Source organism: Urocitellus parryii, unplaced genomic scaffold (assembly GCF_045843805.1).
Source record: "Urocitellus parryii isolate mUroPar1 unplaced genomic scaffold, mUroPar1.hap1 Scaffold_40, whole genome shotgun sequence".
Taxonomy (NCBI): domain Eukaryota; kingdom Metazoa; phylum Chordata; class Mammalia; order Rodentia; family Sciuridae; genus Urocitellus; species Urocitellus parryii.
This window is the reverse complement of record NW_027553586.1, coordinates 7,292,921-7,313,982: the sequence shown is the minus strand read 5'-3', so window position 1 is coordinate 7,313,982 and position 21,062 is coordinate 7,292,921. Positions and strand designations below refer to the sequence as shown.

At 37.0% G+C, this 21,062-nt stretch overlaps 1 non-coding gene and 1 pseudogene across 1 annotated transcript; one reads left to right on the top strand and one right to left on the bottom strand.

Moving 5' to 3' along the window:
* Positions 1–19,280, top strand: part of LOC144252332 (transport and Golgi organization protein 1 homolog) — an 80,267-nt pseudogene extending 60,987 nt beyond the window's left edge.
* Positions 12,944–13,051, bottom strand: LOC144252343 (U6 spliceosomal RNA). The gene has a single exon (XR_013342959.1). It is a non-coding gene; the product is annotated as a U6 spliceosomal RNA (small nuclear RNA).
* Positions 19,281–21,062: the final 1,782 nt, after the last annotated feature.

The window sequence follows — 21,062 nt, the reverse complement described above, 5'->3', positions numbered from 1 at the left end:
AGTGTATTTCCCCTCAGACTCTCCTCTCATGTCATGAGCGTTATACTTAAGAAATTAAAAACTCTTTAGTTTTCAAAATGATTCTCCTTTCGAGTTTTTAGTTTTCATTCTGCAATGTTGTTGGTTTTCTAGAGTCTCAGACTTTATCTGCAGTGATGAAGCTTTTAATTGCTCCGTCTTATCTAATCTTCATGGCAGTATTCTACCACTAATTCTGGCTCTCAGATGGTTTCTAGATGTAACAAGAACATTCATGAATGGGGATATTTTAGAGGTAGTGATAAGATGTCTTTTTTAATTTTCTTTTTTGGGCATTTGATTTGCCTATCAGTTTCCTTTAATTATTGGCAAGAATTTTCTGTTCCTTTTAGTCAGTAGTTAGTAATAAGAGTGTCTTTCTCAAGGGGAACTTTATATACCTTTTGTACACTTTATGTAACTTCATATAATTTAGCTGTTGGTGCTGAAAATAAATGGGTTTCTTTTCTGCAGAGGATTTATTTTGGGTGAAACTGAAGCTTGATATGTGGTTTCATATGCATTATATTGTAATTTTATTTTCTCCCCAAGTACTTGTAAAAGTAGATTTGGAAAAAGCTAGGAAAGCATATACTATCAATACATTTGCTATAGTGGTAATACATTTTAGAGATTTTGTATTGTTTTTACTTATTAATTTTTATGACTGTTGTGTATTGGTTAAGAAAGACATAAATATTGGTTTATTGAGCAATGCTACAAAATGTACAGGTAAATTCTTGCTAGAGGGTATTTGGAATTGCATTTATAACCAGCTTTGATTTACATAGTTTTAACCATATAATATACAATAATCTCCTATGCAGATCTTTTATTCAGAAGTCTTAACTTTATATGCTCTGTGTTGAGAATTAAGCTAAATGTAAAAAAGAAAACTTCAGTGGTTGGAAATGTTTTAACTGTTCCGTACTTAATTTTTATTTGGAATAATAATCTCAGTGTAATTTTTATAGCAACTTTCTTTCTTGGTTATACCATATACCTATCTCTTATGTGTATATTTCCTGCCACTTCTGATAAATCTCTTATTTATATTCCTTGTACAGAATTTATTTGATATTTGTCTCTTTTGCACTATAGGTTGGCCGTATTTTTGGATTCTTTCCAAAAGATTTCATCAAGGTAGTTCGTGAATATACTAAAGAAGAGCTACAAATTCCAACAGATGTAAGTTATGGATTTCTTTTTTGTTCTCAATTGTAAACTGGCTTATAAATCCATCAGTTATATTCAGTTAACTGCTTCTGAAAGTTTTATAATGTGTTTGGGGGGCAATCTAACATTTGTGTATCAGATTTTCATTTGAAATCAGACTACCTGTAAAAAAAAAGTTTGAAAGGCATTCAAGGGTGATTATATTATAATCTGAGAGTTGTCTAATATATTGAAACAGATATTCTTGTAGAAGGCTGTTTACTCAACTATAGGGCTTTTCTCTTCTGTTTTATATGTGAAAAATAAATGATTTAATATATTTGCCCTTGGCTATTAAATTTAAGAGGTAAATAATTTCATTTTACAAGAAAAACTCATTGGACAGTTATTAGACATTTTAAGTATATTTAGGTTAAATTAATAAACTCTAACTTTTATACTAGGCTAGAAATATGTACTTACAAAGGTTTTCTTATTCTTAGTCATATATGGGTTCATAGTCATGTTATAGATGTGGAAAAGGGGACCTGAGCGTTTCAGGTGATGTTCAGTCTCAGATCTTTTAAGGCCCCAACTGCTTCCTTTATACAACATTCCTGTATGGTGCTCTGACTTAAATTGATTTTGTGACTGAAAGGATTTCCTGTTCTAGAATTCTCACTTCAGCTGATTATTTTCTAGAGTTTTAAATTGTATAGTAATTGATGCCCACCAACACTGAAACATCTTTGGACAGCTCTTTGTAGAATATGCAAGCTGCTAGGCTAGGACAGTTCTTAGATTAGATGGGCTGAATGGATAAAGTCATCCTGTTTGTTGTTGCTGTTCCTAAAATATCTTCATAATCTCAGGGGTCATAAAATCACTTCTGTTGCTTGTTGGACTTCATTGTTGGTAAAGAGAGTTCTTGGGATTTAAGCTGTGACAGCAGTTCACTGATTACAGAGAACTCATTTGTTTTGAACTCTGCCTTCTCATTATATTTCCCATTACATGCATCCCTCATGGCTTAGAAATGCATGTGATGAGGAGAGGAAATCACTCATCCCTACTACATTGAACTGCCTCCCCCACCCCCGGAACCCCTGCAGAATATTATGAAGATTTAATTAGGAGATGGAAATTTAAAAAAAAAATCCATTCATACTATGGCTCATTTTATATCAATTTGCTTACTAGTGGCAAGAAGGAAGATTAGATAAATATATAGATAGTCCTGAGAGAGATCTTAGTGACTGTGAAACCCTGATGAAGAGAAAGGTGTATACCTTGTTGAATCTTGTTTTCAGTTTGTTCTTGTGGTAATAATAATGTGAGGAGCCTCCTTAATATCATTCTTCATTCCATCAAATGTACTTGTATCTCAGTAAGATACTTTAAAACTGATTCATCTTTCTCAATGCTGCAGGATCTTCCAGCTTCTCCTGAGCAAATGATTAAGAGTTAAATTTCTGAAACATAGATGTAGATATTAAGAGCTGGAGGATCCTATAAGTGATACCTTGCCTTTCCCTACTTACGTTCAGAGCAAATTGAGAGAGACCCAAGAGTCAGGCAGTTGGAGACCAAGTTGTCACCATTTTTACTCATTATGCTTTTTAAAGAATATGACCCATGTTAAAAAAAGAAAGAAAGAAAGAAAGACTAGACTTTCTAACACTGTAGTCTAGAAAAAGACAGATTTACTCAGCCATAGATGGAGTTAGCCAATGGGGGTTGGAGAAAGGTAATCTGGTTGACCCCAAAGATTCTTTAGAACCAATCCTGAATTTGGGAGCGTGGATGAGTTTGCTTTTGTGACACTTTGTTATTGACACACTAATGGTTTTCTTTTCCTTACAGGAGACAGATTTTGTGTGTTTTGATGTTGGAATAGATGATTTTGATAATTATAATGTAAAAGAACTTCTAGGATTTTTGGAATTGTATGATTCTGCAAATGAAGATTCTGAGAAAGCTATAGAAAAAGTGGAACAATTTCCTGAAGTCTCCCAGGATGTTGAACCTGAACCTAAACCAGTAGAAGCGAACTCACAACAAATTGAAAGTGCATTCTCAGAAAACACTTTGGATCTTGAGGAACAATTTTTGGCTCCGAAGAACCATCCTCATGCAGATAGTCAAACAGATAATGCTCAGGGTGAACAAACCTCATTTGAGCTTTTTGAAGAAATACTACCAGATAAATTGAAAGTGCCAGAAAGTGAAAAAAAACAAAACCAGCAACATTTCTCAGGTCTCAAACGAACAGAAGACTCATGCTTATAAACTTTTGAAAAAAGAAATGACATTAGACTTGAAAACCAAATTTGGCTCTACTGCTGATGCACTTGTGTCTGATGATGAGATGCCCAGACTGGTGACTTCATTAGAAGATGATTTTGATGACAAGGAATTGGATGCTGATTATTATGCATTTGATAAGGAAGAAGAGGAGACTGAGGAAAGCTTTGGGGAGCTCCCATTACTAACCTTTATAAATGAAGAAGACATGAAATTCACAGTGGAGTTTGGAGTGGAGAAAGATTCAATAGGTAAAGAGCAGAATTCAAATGAAGAAGATAAGGTTGAGGTAACTCTGCCCCCGGGCATCAAAGATGATGATAAAAATATACTGACAACCTTGGAGGATACTTTATTTATTGGCACAGGTGGTGATAAGAAAACAGATATGATGGATTTGGAGAATTCTTATTCAGAAGAAGAAAAAGAAGATGAGGAAGCTTTAGTCCCAGATAAAAAACAGAAGAAACCACAAGCAGCAACAGATTATATTTATCCCGAAAGTGCAGAATATGGTATTTTTGTGGAAACCTCTAAGACAGATAATGATGAAGAGCCAAAAGTGGACATCGAACTTCATATTAGAGGAAAAGAAACAGATGTTCAGGAGCCTAAGAAGCACCTGATGCAAGATGTTTCAGAATTAGAGGATGAGAAGGTAGAAGGGATGATTGCATATACTTCTCCTCAAAGCAATAAGCTCAGCTCATTACCAGCTGTTGAAAAGAGCAAGTATACATTAAAATCAATCTTTGAAAACAAAGAAGCAGTTATCCATACCTCAAAAGACTCAAAAGAAGTGAATGAAGAACTCTCTTCACCTGGAGAGAAGATTTTGGAAGATAGCTTTGAGATTCTGACGACCCAAGAACAGAGTAAACCACCAGAATCCTTGGGTATTACAACATTCCTGGGAGATAATCAAAATGATGCATCCAAAGATGGAATGGACAATCCACGTTCAGTAAATACATCAACCCTGCACATAGACTCAGTGGAGCATCAACCTCAGGAAATTAAAGAGGGACTAGTTCTGAAAACTGAAAATCAATCTAGATTCTCCTCTCCAGATGGAATTGGTTTGTTAAGAGAACTGGAAGAAGAGGTCCCCAGTCCTGGAAAAAATCTATCTTGGCAACAAGAAAGAGATGTGATTGTTACAGTTAGTCAAGTAAATGAGAAGATAGGGCTTTCCAAGGATGAGGGTAAAGAGCAGTCCTCGGCTGAAGAATTGATTCAGCATAAGGCAACACAGGGGACTCAGGAAATAAAAAAAAACAGAGCAAACTGAAGAGGTAGAAGTACTGGGTCACCATACCAAAAGGCCAGCAGCAGTAGAGGAGGATTATTATCCCCCTGAAGAACTACTAGAGGATGAAAATGCTGTAAGTGCAAAACAGTCAAAAGAAAAACATTCTGGGATTCAGAATGTTAACCATCAAGTTCTTGAGAAAGCAATTTTAGAGACTATCAATCCTGATCTAGAAACCAAAGAAAACAAACAAGAAATGAGTATAATTTGGGAGATTTTTAAGAAAACAGAAACCACAGCCAAAAGGGTAGACATGATGGACAAGGAACGAGGTGATATGGAAATGGGAAAGGAGGAAAGTCCTCTGGCAGATGAGGAAGCCCAGGGACTCTTTGACAGAAGTGACGAGGAAAACACTCAGACTTCAGGGATAAGTGAAGTATTTCAGGATAAAGATTCTGACGATCTTGAAAAAGACAACCATAAGGAACATCTGAACACTTTAGGGTCTACACAAAACGCTACTGGAAAAGAAATCTCAAAAGAGGACCTTGAGGACATAGGGCATATCACAGACACAAAAAGCCAGGGTCCTGCTTCTGCAGACCTTGAAGATGATATATTCCCACAGAGTCCACATATAGCCCTAAAGCCAGAGCTTAGCGATCAGGAGGAAGACTTGCCCATAATCCGCGGCTTCTTTATAGAACAAAAGTCCTTGCAACGCTTCCTGAAGTACTTTGATGTCCAAGAACTGGAAGCCATGTTGCAAGAAATGTCTTTAAAGCTGAAGTCAGCACAGCAGGAGAGCCTGCCCTATAATGTGGAAAAAGTTCTAGATAAGGTCTTCCATGCCTCTGAGTCACACATTTTGAGCGTAGCAGAGCAAATGCTTGATAATCGTGTGAATGATAATACAGACACAGAAATAAAACAAAGTAACATATTTGAAGAGGCTGCAGTGCTTAATGATATCCAAGACTTGATCTATTTTGTGAGGTACAAGCACTCCACAGTGGAGGAGACTGCTCCTTTGATAATAGCGCCGCCTCTAGAGGAAATCTGGGCTAAAGCTGAAGGTAAATACCTGCCTGCGGCTTGGGCTGGAGAAAAGGAGTTGTTCTTCCAGATGTTTTCGTGTATTATTGTAAAGTTCTGTTCAGTTTCCATGTGCCTAAAGGAGAAAGAAGGCTGATTCAGGAGCCCCATATGTTCCTTTATTCATTCTTTTGGGCTACAGCATCAAAGGATATTGCTTATTCTTTTTTTTCCTTTAGGACAGTTGGGATTGGTTAGCATGTTCAATAAGAAATTTTATAAAAACTAAAGAGAAAGATTAAATGAGAAACTAATGCACAAAAGTAGACCTGTTAACAGTACACATTTTATGTTAAAATTATAAAAGGGCTTTATTAAACATAATTTCTTAATCATAAAATACCTGTACTAGATCATGTGCGTGTGGAGTGACTAGCATAACCTTTTTTTTTTTTAGTATTTAATCTCTTTTTATGTGGTGCTGAGGATCGAACCCAGTGCCTTACCTGTACTAGGCAAGTGCTCTACCACTCAACCCTAGCCCTAGAATAACTTTTAATGGATAGCTTGCCTGAATTCCCCTCCCCAGCATTTATCTTTTGTGGATACCATGCTATTTCCAGTCTCTTGGGGGAGAGGTCACTTATTCTGGTTTTACTCCACTGGGTTCTAAGGTCCTTACATTCATATTAATCAAGGATGGAACCAGGATGACAAGCCTTGTAATGTAGTGCTTGACACATAGAAGCCTTTCAATTAAATATTTGTCAAACTGACAATGAGCCAATATCCTGATAAAAGCTTTGTTTCCTGGTTTCATATTTGATCATCTCTATCCATTGTTTTTCAAAATGAAATATTTCAACTGAGAGTATATGATAAGAATTCCAGAAGGACATAAAGCCATTGGAAAATTTACTTCCCAAGAGTGCTGATTTTACCTGATAATTGGGGGAAGAAAACAGTTGTACATTTAATCAAAGCAGATATATTTTGGATAAGAATGCAAAGTGCAAGTGAATGTTCAGGGTAGAATATGAAGCTGTAAAGAGATAATCTTTGCTCTGGATCCTATTGGTCTATGTCCTGAGCTCAGGAAGGAGATAGGTTCACCATTTGGCTCCTAGGTCACTTTGAACATATTTGAAAGGCACATTAAGCAAGCTAGACTTATGGAATTCCCTTCTCTATACTGGTTCGTTGAGACCAGCACACTTGTAGATGAAAGAGTTCCTGTTATTTCTGAGCAGAATAGACATTTCACACTTTTGTTCTGGACCAGAATTCTCTTCTCCACATTTATTCATGTGGGTGTATGTTGGTTTGCCAAGGGAAGGTAAGTTATTGAAGCCTCTATCATAAATGTATTTGTTTATGAAATACTTTGGATTAAAGGCTTCTTTATAAATTTGACTGTATAGTTCAGTCATCCTTTAAATGGGATGAAAACAATTAACCCTCCCGTATCCTTGCCCAGTTGTTCTCGTGGGCGCATGCCAGGACATGGAGGGCAGTGTTGAGGTATCTGGAGCTGTGTGCTGAGGGGGAGTGTGATCATTGGGCTTAAGTGGGGGTAGATAGTGTCATCCATCTGGCTCAATGCATTCTTCTCCCTTGTAGAGATGCAGCCACCCCATGAAGATGATTTTCCTAAAGAGAACACAAATCGTCTTAATAGAAATCTTCATGAAGAGCCTCCCCTCCTGAGTCATCATTTTAATATGAACCATCCTGAAGAGCCCAGCCTCTTGAATCAACCTGTGACTGAGGACATGGGTGTTTCAGAAGTGTCTAAGATCCCAAATACTGAGAAAGTAGACCCAGGTAAAGCTTGCCAATTTTTCTCTACAAAGCAGAGGCATTATCATAATGAAGGCTTTCAAGGACATTTGTTGCCAAAGGTACGAAATAGAGCAGAGCGTGATATAGGTACATGTGAGTTCAAAAAAAAATCTCTTAAGTGAGAGAAAAGCAAGAATAAAGATGAACAGAAATCAAAAATAGGCCAGAGACTGTAACTCACCTAAAAGCAAATGTTTAGCTTTGACTAGCTTGTGTAAACCATTTACAACTAAAATATTATTCTTCAAAGGCCTTATGCTCTAAAACTGTAGTTTTCAACCAGACCAACAGCACCAGAAACTCTGGGGGTGGGACCCACAATCTGTGTTTAGCAGGCCTTCCAGGAAAGTCTGGCCTGGTACAAGTTAGCTTGAATAATCACTGTTCATAGTCTCATAAATTCTGTGTTTTTCTCTTTTCTTCTAAATGGAATATAATATAGCTCAAGTCCTGTTTTGACTTGCTTCCTGGACATGGTAATTACACTTTTTCAAATTCAGTCAATGGTCCAGATCTTTATACTACATACTTACAGGAAACAGTACAGAACTGCAATCCATTTTAGATTTACACTTATGAATACTTCATCATAGTGCACAGTATCTAGTGGGAGATGAGAAACAATTTTTCAAAAAAAATCCCCAATAATGGCATCAACAGAATTCTACTTTTGTGTTGCTCACTCTCATTTTATCAGTAAATTAGATGATGACTAATTGTTTTATTTTATCCATCCAGTATGGTTCTATGAAGCCGTAATTACTGTATTTTGTGTTTTTAAAGGTTCTGGTCTGTAAGCATAGCTATAAGCATTATCCTGCACCAGTGCAGGGCTTGGCAGCACTGATCTGAACCCCCCCACCATCTGCACACACAGAGTGTAGGAGAACTCATAGCGGGGGGGGGATTCAGTTAATTTGAGAAGGAATAACATATCAGTTCTCCCATTTTCAAGAAGACATTACATCCATATATGAACACTACTGACTTCTGAACTGTCTTTAACTCCATAAGGTTCTGAAAATGAATCACGCACCATTAAGATTTGTTATTTTCATGCTCCAAAACTTTCAAGATTAGGGAAAACTTGGGTTACAAAATTAAGAATGAATTATTTCCCTGGCCTTTTAGGTTCCACCACAAAATGATGTCAATGACCATTAATAGGTAAAATCTTCCCAAATGTCATTTAATGTGTCTCAGGTGCTGAGATGCTGAGCCAATGGGGCAGACTTCACCAGCAGTCAAATTCATAGACCAATAGTGAATGGAGGGTCTGGGGTTGTAGCTCAGTGGTAGAGCGCTTGTCTAACATATGAGGCACTGGGTTTGATTCTCAGCACTGCATACAAATAAATAAAATAAAGGTCTATCAAAAACTAAAAAAAAATTAGGCAAAAGCTTAAAAAAATAGTAGTGAATAGAATCTCAGGGTTGAGAAAGACCTTAGAGGCAACTGGTCCAACTTCTTAATAACTGCATGTTGGACTCCTGCTGTTTTATCAAACATACCCCAGGCTCATGTAACTCATACTGAAATTCCACCCCTACAAGCTCTCAGGTCTAACTGGAATTCTACCTCATTCACAGAGCCTCAATGCAGGTCTGTTCCCAATTCCCTTTAGTCTCTCTTGGTATTACTGTGTTCTTTTTAAATAGCTGTCATCTGTCCGTTCAATAAATAATTGTTGAGTATCTCTGCCAGGTGCCAGATACTGTGTTAAGCCTTGGCTCATTCCACCTGCAAATCTGCAAACCAAGATTCCCTCTCTTTCAGCTTTCCTAAAATTTTAAACACAAAGTTTCACCAGCACTAAATCCATGTTTTTTGAATGTGATCCTGTCTATATATCTCTGGTTTAAAAATTTTCCTTGAGTAAATATTGTTCTGGTAGCAGTTGTATGGCCATGGAAGTAGTGGAGAGTAGACTGGAGATTGTTCATTTTATAATTGAAGGGTCTGACAGCTCTAATTAGGATTTTGAAGTTTTCTTCTCTGTGTTAATTGTCTTTAGGAGAGCCACATATTCCAGGCACTGTGACTCATATATTTAGTGAAATACTCGATGAATATTGAAACTGAAGAGAGACAATTTGTATTCTATAGCATAAAATAAAATAGCCATTTCCTCTTTCAATTTTAGAGCTATTTATAACAGAAGGTACTCCTGTTGATGCTGCTGATACAGAAAACCAACTAGAGATAAATGTGGAAGAGCCAGAAGATGCCACCCTTTTGGACAGCATACTTTTCTTGTTATATTCATTCTTGCTTTATTTGTCTAAGATGGTAAGTTTGACATAGTTTCTTCAATTAAAATGTTGATTATTTATTAGTTTTTAAGTGGCTTCTGGTCATGAAGTGAAGAACTTAAAATGTCTTTATGAAAATGACTCCTGACCCTTTGAGTAGATAGCTCCTGAAACAAAAGCCATAGGGGTGTGGCTTTAATGGCTACTTGGTTTAGCACATGAGGAAGATTTGCTGTCTACCAAGGCTGGACATTTGCACACCTGTAAAAACTTGGTTCTTCCCCTCAGAACCTTTCATTCTGGCAGGGAGATAACAGCATTCACTTGAAACACAGTAAGATAATGGCAGAAAGAGAGGTATTTATTTGATGGTAGAACATTATTGTCCATAAATGCATTTATTATGGTTGGAAGGGTGATCAATAAGGTCAGAAAGTAGTTGAGATGTGTTTGAAGCACAGGCAAAGGGCAAACAGGAGTTTGACATGTGGTTTGTTGTTGATTAGACAGGCTGGGGTGGAGGACGGTGGGGGAAGCTGGCAGTCAGAAGAAATGTGTTCAGAGAAATGGAAACATGAAGAAAAGGATATTCTGGGAGGGCAGGAGAATGTGAATAGTTGGTGTTGTAAAGTGTGAAGTTGGAGGGGGATGGGCCTGTTGGAGAGGCCAGCAAATCTTAAAGGAAGTCATGAGCCAAAGTAGCATTAGACCATTAATAGTGGGGATCCTTAGAAATTTTAAGAATGAAAGGAATTAGGTTAGATCTGTTTCTTAGAAAGAGTCACTTAAGGCTGATCTTTCTAAAGAAAATCATGATCCAAACAAGATATTTAATCTGTCTAGAAGCTTATCTAAGCATTTTAGGGCTTACCTCCCCCCATTGGTATTTGTTGATATTGGACTTTTAGAGTTTAATTATAGGAATGAGAAAGCTTTTAGAGGTTGGAGGATAAGATGGTCCTAGGGCCATTGTGACAGTAATCCTCCTCAACTGAAGTTGTTTCCTGTAGATTGTTTTATTTCAAGGCTTGTGTAAGAAAGATGATGATGTTGTTTTCCTTGTAAAATGTATAAATGTTGTAGCCAGGTAGATCTGGTTTCAAATCCCAAGGTTACCATTTAGAAGTTTGGGCAAATAACTAAACTTTTGAAAAAAGTTTTCCTCATCTGAAAAATGTAGATAATGCTTACTCCAATCATAAGAATTTAATGATTTGACAAGGTAAAGTGTCTGGTGCGGTGTCTGGCACTTTGAAGGGTTTTACCCCCACGAACCCCCTAATTCTCATGTAGGCAGTCAGAAGGTGATATAAAGACAATGAATATACCTGGGGAGGAAAGACCACCAGGGTGGAATAGATGTGGTGGGGAGAAACAAATCATTTTTGAGTTGGCTCCATGTTTGTTCATGATGGTGGCAGCCACCTGAGTAAGAGGTATATACAAGCCAGGCAGTTAGAATAATGATATTTCCAGTGATTAAAGCAGTCTTCCACAGTCATAGTTTGATTATCAGAATGAATCAGCATCACTTGGAAAGTTAACAGCCTCTCGATATGGGAAGGATTACTTTATTCATATTTTTAGGTATGCACAGAGCCCTCCTCTAGGTCTAGGTCGGGTGACACGAATGTGGTGCAGGTATGGTCAGTGATTGTAAGGTGATAGGTAAGACATAGATGTGAGTGGTAAAGAAGAGGCACAATGTTAGGAGACTGATTTGAAAGGAGATTTCAAAAAGGCATTTTGATGGCCCAGTATGTACAGGACATTGTGTGAGGACTAAAAGAGTCTAACAGGTGTAAGGCATGATTGTGATTTTTGAAAGCCTTAAGAAAGGGACTTAATAAATATATGCAAAAATTATGAACAAGTCAATGTAAAATCTTAATCAAGTAGTATGATATCTGATAGGACTGGAGAGTAATAGGCTCTGATGTGTTTGGGAGATGTGCACCAATCAGATTCATTGATCAATGGAATCTTAGTAGAATCTTAGTGTTAGAAGAAACCTTGGAAGGCTGCTAGTCTAGTTTCTCATTCATTGCTGTAATTTTCTTTACTGTGGCCCTGACGAGTAGTTATGAGGCCTGTACACCAGTATTTCCTAGCATGAGTCACTCTCTTACAAGGCTATATGATCTTCTGTTGTCTAGTTCATCCTTGTATTGACTCCAAATTTTCCTTCACATGATTTCCTCTATAAAATTGAATTCTTTTCTACATAGAAATCCTTTAAATATTTGAAGTTATATCTTAATTTAAAAATTATTTTTAGTATTTTTATCATAGAAACTTTCAAATAAGAGCAGAGAGAATAGTAGGGGACTATAGGTAACCATAACATACTGTACATTTCAGAATACTAGAAGAAAAGATTGTGAAAGTTTTACCATAGAGAAATGATGTTTGAGGAGGTAGATATATTTAACCTGAATTAAACATTACATAGTGTATACATGCATCAAAATGTCGTGTTACCTACTTCAATAATTGTAGTGTTTGTTTCTTTGTACTAGTTAAAGAATAAATTTAATTAGAAAAGCTTTAAAGAAAAGCATAGAGAATAGTATAATGAACCCACGGGCCATCACCCAACTTAACAGTAATTCCTTGATAGCCAATATCAGTGAGTTTTTTTTTAAATTTGTTCTAATTGGTTATACATGGTAGCAGAATGCATTTCAATTCATTGTATATAAATGGAACAAAACTTTTCCTAGTTGTACACAACACATGTGTAGTCCTACATGTACCTCGGGTAATCAGGTTCATCTCATTCTACCATCTTTCCTATCCCTATGCCCCCTCACCCTTCCTACCTCCCCTCTGCCCAGTCAAAGTTCCTCCATTCTTCCATGCCCCTTTCCACCCACCTCACCCCCATTATGGTTCAGCATCCACTTTCAGAGAGAACATACAGCTTTTGGTTTTGGGGATTGGCTTACTTCCTTTAACCTGATATTCCCATTCACCCACAGATGCCATAATTTTTTCTCTTTTAATGCTATAAGTAATATTCCATTTCATATATGTACCACAGTTTCTTTATCCATTCATCTGTTGAAGGGTTGGTTCCACAAAACTATGGAATGCTTCACAAATGTGGGTGTCATCCTTGCTCAGGGACCATGCTAATTTTTTTCTGTATTGTTCCAATTTTAGAATATGTGCTGCCAAAGCAAGCACACTCTTGAGTTTTAACAAATGTAGATACCCATATAAAAACTACCATAATCAAGATATAGAACAGTTTTTTCACTAGAAAAGGGGTTTCCTTGGGATCCTTCCCAGTGAGTTCCTTCACCACCTGTTTCAGGCAACCACTGATAAGTTTTTTTTTAACTATAGATTCATTTTTCCTACAGTACTATTTCATATATATGCCACTATAAGTGGACTCATATCTAGGAGTGCAATTGCCTCCTACGTTTAATGTATGTTTTTATCTTATGTGATACTGTCAAGCCATGCTAAAAATGACTACAATCATTTTATACTTCCACCAGCAATTTAGGAGACTTCCACTTGACTTCATCTTCACTAGCACTTGGGCCATTCTAGTGGGTATGTCTTTGTGAGTTTATTTCCTGATAATTAATGATATTGAGTGAACTTTTTTTTTCTTTTGAGATAGGGTCTCACTAACTTGCTTAGGTCCTTGATAAGTTGCCAGCCTCAAACTTGGGATCCTCCTGCCTCAACCTTCTGAGTTGCTGGGATTACAGACATGTGCCATGATGCCTGGATCAAATACTTCTTCATGAGCTTGTTGACCATACTGTTTTTGTATGTCAACTCTCTCTGGCTAGCTGGAATCCAGACTTCTCTCAGCTCAGTGCCAACTGTGGGACTGGTTAGCTTATAGTTGTTCTTGGCCCTCGCAGGTACTGCTTAGAATGTAGCCCTAAACTGAAGACCACCTCCATGCGGATTTCTGGAACTCTTTTTCTTGTGGCTCCCATCTTTCTGGTAGTTTTCTCTACATATTTTTGGCTGCTTAATCTCCTGGAACTCTGGTCTCTCTCTCCTCAGTGAGACTGTTATGCCCCATTTGGGTTCCCCTTCCCAAACTGAGTTCTAGAGGGTGCCTCCAGGTAGAATGCTCACCTATTTGTTCTCCTGCTCTTAGGGGTGACAGTTGCATGTCCCTTGTGGCTTTCTATCTGAAAAATAGCTCTTTAAAAATATATTTTGACTGGGCATGGTGGCACATGCCTTAATCCTAGCGGCTCGGGAGGCTGAGACAGGAGGATCACGAGTTCAAAGCCAAAAGTGAGGTGCTAAGTAACTCAGTGAGACCCTGTCTCTAAATAAAATACAAAATGGGGTTGAGACTAGGGATGTGGCTCAGTGATCAAGTGCTCCTGAGTTCAATCCCTGGTACCAATATAACTTTTTGCAATAATTGAAAAAAATATGTTTGTGGGACTTCTAGGATATATTATAGTTTTGGTGAATAAATGACATCCCCTGGTACAACAATTTAACCTGTTTTCTCTATTGCCTTTTTTTTTTTTTTTTGGGTGGTGCTGGGGATTGAACCTCAGGCTCCATGCATTCTAGGCAAGTGCTGAGCTAACAACCTCAGCCTCTGTCTGTTGCTTTATATTTCTTGCAAATTGGTAGTCAGGTTTAGGTTCAATTCAGAATAGTAAGGTATTCTTCTAGCATTATCAAATGATACGCAAAGGGGCTTGAAATCTTTTAAACTTTTATTTGTCAATATGATTATCATGCATTTAAAAATATTTGGTGTGTTTAATCCAATTAGGAATAGTAATTGTTCTTACCTGATGCTCCATTTCTCCCCCCTTTTGCCTTGTAGAAGCCTCTTTATCTTGGCTCCTGGGACCCTTTGCCACCACCTAGTGGTCATTGTTACCTATTTCCCTTGCTTTTGAAGTATGAGATGTTCCAAGTTCATCTTAAACATTTCCTGTCCAGACCTTGAAGGAACTATTTCTCTAAAATAACTTTGGTTCCTTTCAATAGGAAGTCATATTTAGAGGCTACATTCCAAGTACTAGGATTCCTTATTGCTCAAATTGACTGTCATTTGTAGGCCTTTTTAGTGAACAAAGCTCAGAAATATGTGGGGGTTTTTCATCATGTCATTTAGATAATTCCCATGAAAATTCAGGATGCTAGAGATTTTACTTCACTTCATCTATCTTAGATTTGTGTTTTCTTTCTCTGATGTTGGAGTTCTAGTTTTCAATGACATCAATATAATTGTTTACAGTATTGTGCCACTTAATGACATTTTGGTCATTAGTGCATAATAATGGAGCTAAAAAATTCTTGTCACCTAGTATTTTTAATATCTTTTCTGTGTTTGATATGTTTAGATATATAAACATTTACAATGTTACAATTGTCTACAGTATTCAGTATAATAATATCTTATAGGTTTTTATCCTCAAAGCAATGATATACCATATATGAATACCTACGTGTGGAAATGACTATATTTTCTAGGTTTGTATAAGTATACTCAATGATGTTTGCACACTGAAATTGCCTACGATGTGTTTTTCAGAATTTATTCCCATCATTAAGCAACATACGACTATATTTATGTTATTTAAAATACTTTCAGAAATGTATTCCTGAAATGAAATGAAATTATCTTGTCTTTAAGCTATATCCCACTAAGGTGTGTTTGAAATAACTCATTTCTGTGGTTTGTCACCAACTTCATATCACAGGTTGTTTCATTTTTGCTTTCAATATTTAGGTATTACTTTTTAAGATTTTTAAATTTATTTTACAATTATTTAAATATTTAGAAGAGCCAAAGTTAATTTTTAAAAATAAGTTGTTTCTGTTTTTTTGTACTGGTGATTGAACCCAGGGCTCCTATCCACTGAGCCACATACCTTGCCTCTTTATATTTATTTAGAGATAGTTCTCACTAAGTTGCATAGGGACTTGCTAAGTTGCTGAGGCTAGCTTTGAACTTGTGATTCTCCTGCCTGATTTTGAAAGAACTTGATGTTACTCTCTTTTATAGTTAACTTTAAAAATTTATTTTATTATGTATTCTGCTATTAAAAAAATAAGCAATTGAGAAAAGGGATATGTAGCTCAGTGGTAGAGCACTTGCCTACCATATAAGAGGCCATGTGTTCAATCCCTAGCACCATAAAAAGAAAAAGAAAAGCAAATGATTTTTACATCTAGCTATGATAGGTTTATATAGGTACTGGCTTCACCTTCCCAACTGAAACAACTAAAATAAATATGAAAAAAAACCCACAAACATAAAATTTGAAGATCAAGCAACATTGGAGATCAAGCAACAAAGAATGGTTCTGGAAACATAAGGAGCAAATGCTATGAGCTCTATAGTTGTCCCAGCTTTTACTATGTTAAGAGATTCCCAAGCCATGACAAAGAAGGGGAAGTCAGGCAGAACCAGAGGATACCATGAATTGAGAGATGGTGCTGAGATTCCAGGAAAACCAAAGTGACTAGAATTCACAGGGTGGAGTAACAAAAGAAGGTTCCTACATTGAGAGACAATTCTGGAAATTTGTGAAAGGCTCCCTGAGTGTTCAGCAGGGTATTGATCAGCACATAAGTGTGATGAAACTGCTTAGCAAGTCAGAGAAACAATCTTAAGTGATTAGAAGGAACAGGTCCTAACACAGGGACCAGAATAGCACCTGAAAAAAACTATCTAAGGAAGTTGGGTAGAATAATCAGAAGGGTGTTACCTCGGACTGACTGTTATAATTTATGTCATACCTAACAAATATTCAGACCCAAGAGACTCAAATTGTTTCCAGTAATTTAACTGTATACAAAATATTAAGAAAAGTAATTCGTAATGTATGGCATCGAATCAAAGCTTACCAGGCATGCAAAGAAGCAAGAAAAATACAATCCACAATGATGAGGAGAAGAATCATCCAATCAAAGCCAACTGAGAACTGGCGGAGATGTTAGAATGAGGTAATGGCATTTTTTTTAAAGTTATGACTATTATATTTCGTGTGTTAAAAAGGTAAAAAGAGATATAGAAGATATATTTTAAGAAAATCAGACTTGTAGAGTTGAAAATATATGATAAATACAGTGGATGAGATTAATGCCAGAATAAGCATTGCAATGAAATTGTTAGTGAACTTGAAGACAAAGCAAGAGAAGTACCCCGAATGAAACACAGAATATAGTGGAGTGATACCTTTAATATATTTGAAGAGCAATAATGTTGGCCGATAATATCGTGCCCAGTGAAATATCTTTCTAAAATGAAGACTTGTACTGACATACAAGCTGAAAGACAGCAGACGGAAATAATGGAATAAAGGAGTAAAGAAAATGGTTACTGTGTGCATAAATGTTTAAAATAATTTTTCTTATTTGAACATTTTAAAAAGTCATTGACGGTTTAAAGACAAATATCAGTGTAGTATGGGACTTAGAAAACATGTAAAGTAAAATACATGACAACATTATAAATCTCAGAAGGGTAGTAATTATTTTAACTTTCTTATTGAATATGTGAAGTAATATAGTATCATCTGAAGGTAGATTGTGACAAATTAAAGATGTATATTCTAAACTCTGAAGCACTAAGATTAGAAAACAGAGTTATAGCCAATAGAGGAATAATAAGCCAATAGAGAAATCACTAAAGCATACCGATAGTGGTATTTCTGCAAAAGAAGACAGAAAGAAAGAAAAGAAAAAGAACAAAGAACAGAAGGAACAAATAGAAGATTATATTAAGATTACACCTATGTACAGCAGTAATCCGGGGACAGGTGAGCGTCTTTCCTTCTGGAGTCCTTTCATTTGGACTCTTCCGCTTGGCTCTCCTTGTGCTGTCCCCCGCTGGGCTCCGCAGTTGGTTCTTTCCGATCCCAGCCCCACCCCTCAGCATCCTCCATCTGCTCACTGCAGTCCGCCCAGTGGCTTCCTCTGATGACGCATTTTACATGCTTTGGGCAAAAAGCGCCTGCGGTGGAGGAAGGCAAAGTTCACTCCCAGTACGCGCCCCCTGTGCTGGGTCCTCCCAAAGTAGGAAACAGTGAAAGACAGGGTCCTGTGCTGTTCTGCAGGGAAGCATCACTTCCGCTCAGCTGTCCCTACACCATGGACTCACAGTACCTGCCACTGTGCTTCCCCGGGGGACCCGGAGCTCCTGGGACCCCTGTTGATGCTCTACGCAGCCCTCATAGCCAAGCTACTGGAGGTGATGGTCCCATTCCCAGGGAGGGACCCCAGCTCTGGCAGGCGGCGGGTGGCTGAGTTCTGGCTGAGTGGGTGCACTGACTGTCGCTGCGACGGAGAAATGGAGTGTGTCAGGCCCAAGGCAGGCAGGACGTGACTGTATTGTTAAGCGAGGCCAGTAAGAGTGGACTTGAGCTTTCCCCACTTGCACTTTTTTTTTTTTTTTGACGGAATAGAGGTGACAACCTCATGGTATGTTCCCAAATGCAGCCAACAATCCAAACAGCTAACGTTACTACAGGTTTTTTCCCTAGGGAGACTGCTGGGGAATTGGGCCCAAATGACAGTTATCTGGTATTACCTGTAGAGGGCAGTGAAAACGGAAGAGTAGGCAGGTGTTTACTACACTGCCTTTGAGCAACCATTTAAAATTAGGCTTTGAATTTTATAGAAGGATGTTAAATTCAGAGAAGTTTATCTAAGCCAGTTTTCAAGAGTTGTCTGAAATTACATGTCACTTATCTGTATATATAAGAGTGGAATGGAAGTAAGATTTAAAATCTTATACATACATCATCATTGTTTTTATTTGTTGCCATAAAATTAATTAGTTCTTTCATATATTTAAGTTTTTGTCTTAAATGAATTTTTTAAATTCTAAAAACCAGGTTATCAGAGAAAAGAATGATCCAGAGGGATTCTAGCCAGGTGTTAGACAATGTGATGATATAGGGCCTGTTACAAACTGGAAATGTATGCTCAATTTAAAGTATTTAGATTCGGGCTGGGGTTGTGGTTCAGTGGTAGAGTGCTTGCCTAGCATACATGAGGCACTGGGTTCGATCCTCAGCACCATATAAAAACAAAACAATGTGTCCACCCTAAAACTAAAGATACATAAATAAATATTTTTTTAAAAGTATTTAGATTCATTATACTTGAAAACACTGCAAGAGAACAAAAAGTATGAGACTGCCAGTATCCTCTCTCTTGAAGAAGCTATTGGAAAATATTGAGGAGGTGGTTTTCTGATGAGGAGGTTGGTTTAGAATTGCCATGATTCTTTGTGACTGTTTTGTTATAAATTTAAGGTTTCCCATTTTTTCTAATTTGTCTGTTTCAGCTGTTTACTACATTTCCTGATGATACTCAACCTGGGCCTGATTTTTATGGACTACCATGGAAGCCTGTTGTACTTTATATGAGAGGGAAAAAAAAGAGAAGATCACTCTAAGAAATTTTTAGAAATTCTCAAAGTCAGGTCAATATGCCAAAAGTTAAATAACTGAAAACTAATTGTTGAAAGCCAATTAACCCCTTGATGAATTGATGAACTATGAATTGGCTTAGTTCTTAAGCTTCTTGCGGACAAGGCCAAATATAATCAATTCTGTATCCATAATTCCTAATTTAGTGCCCAGCTGAATGGCTATTTAATATATGGTCTCTCCAGTAGAATTTAATCACTACTCTTCTTATGTTCCAACATCAGTTATTTTCTTTTTCATTTCAGTACCACTTTCCAACAGTGCCAGTTTAGAAGCAGGGTCAGTGTTATGAAGGAATAATAAAAACATTTTGGAAATCAAGTAGGAGATTCTCTGCCTGTAATCCCAGCAATTTGGGAGGCTGAGGCAGGAGGATTGCAAGTTAAAGGCTAGCTTCAGCAATTTAGCAGGGCTCTAAGCAAGTTAGCGAGACCCTGTCTCAAAATTAAAAAAAATTAAAAAAGGGCTGGGGATGTGGCTCAGGGGTTAAGTACCCTTTGGTTTAATCTCTAGTAACAAAAACGAACACAAGCAAACAAACAACAACAACAACAACAACAAAACTGAGGCAGTTTCTGTATCTCTTCTTTTTATATGATTCCCACTTCTGCCCATATAAATTGCAATTCCTAAAAATCCTAAAGCCCAGGAGGACTTTCTGAGATCTTTTGTGTGGTTACCATTTCTGGAAAAAAACATTGCCCTGTCGTCCCTATGTTGGGCAGGTTTTTCCCAGTCTATCCTCCATCTAGGGTTCTGACAAAATACCGTCCAGAGAAAGCAAAATAATAAGTTTCAAAATATGGAAAAATAACCAAAGATAATAATGAGAGAATGGAGAAATGTTAGAACATCCTTAAAGGAACAATATCAACACAGAAAAACTGTTCTGACTAAAAGAATGTTTGTAATCTAAAGATTATTTACAATGTTCATTGCACAGTATGTTATAGAGCTACCTAAATGCTATAATTGTATCATATTTTCATCATGACTGTCTTCTAAGATGACAATATGATATTTACTCTTTAGCATCATTAAGACAGTTTAATAAAATTAGTGTTTAAAAATCCAAAGTGTTCCATCTAAAGCAGAGATGATATGCTATACCAGGTGTTTTTAAAGATGACCCACAGGGAATGTCACAGATGAATAAGTTTTGTACAGTTACTTGTTGATTCATTATTTTACTGTCCTTTTTTACTGTCCTTTGTCCAACAAAGAAAATCCTGGATCATTTATTTAATGTGTGATGGGAACTTTCACTTCCAGCTAGAGAAATCAGAGAAGACCACTGCAGGAGGTAGTAATGAGTTTCAAACTTAGAAGGACAACACAAATTTCAACACGTGTGTATCTTAAAAGCATGTTATGAAAGAGATGTTCAAATGCACAATGCCCAGAAATTGAAAGGCCAATTTGGGTATCAAATCTTCGGTGCATATCGGTGAAGAGAAACAGGAAGATATCTGCAATAAAATTATAAAGGCCTTTGTGTGTAAAGTTGAGCCATTTGAATTGGTCTTGGTAGGTAAAGAAAGGGCTGATGTGAAGAATCTTGTTGACTAAGTGAGTAGAGTTGATCAGTTATATTCTTAAACTGATGAACCAAAAAGCACATGGATATTATTCTACTGCTATAAAAGTTGTCACACACTTTAGTATCCTAAAACAACATAAATTCATTGTCGTGTAATTTTGTAAGTCAGAGTCTGATGGAGGGCTCATTGGACTAAAAGCAAAGTGAC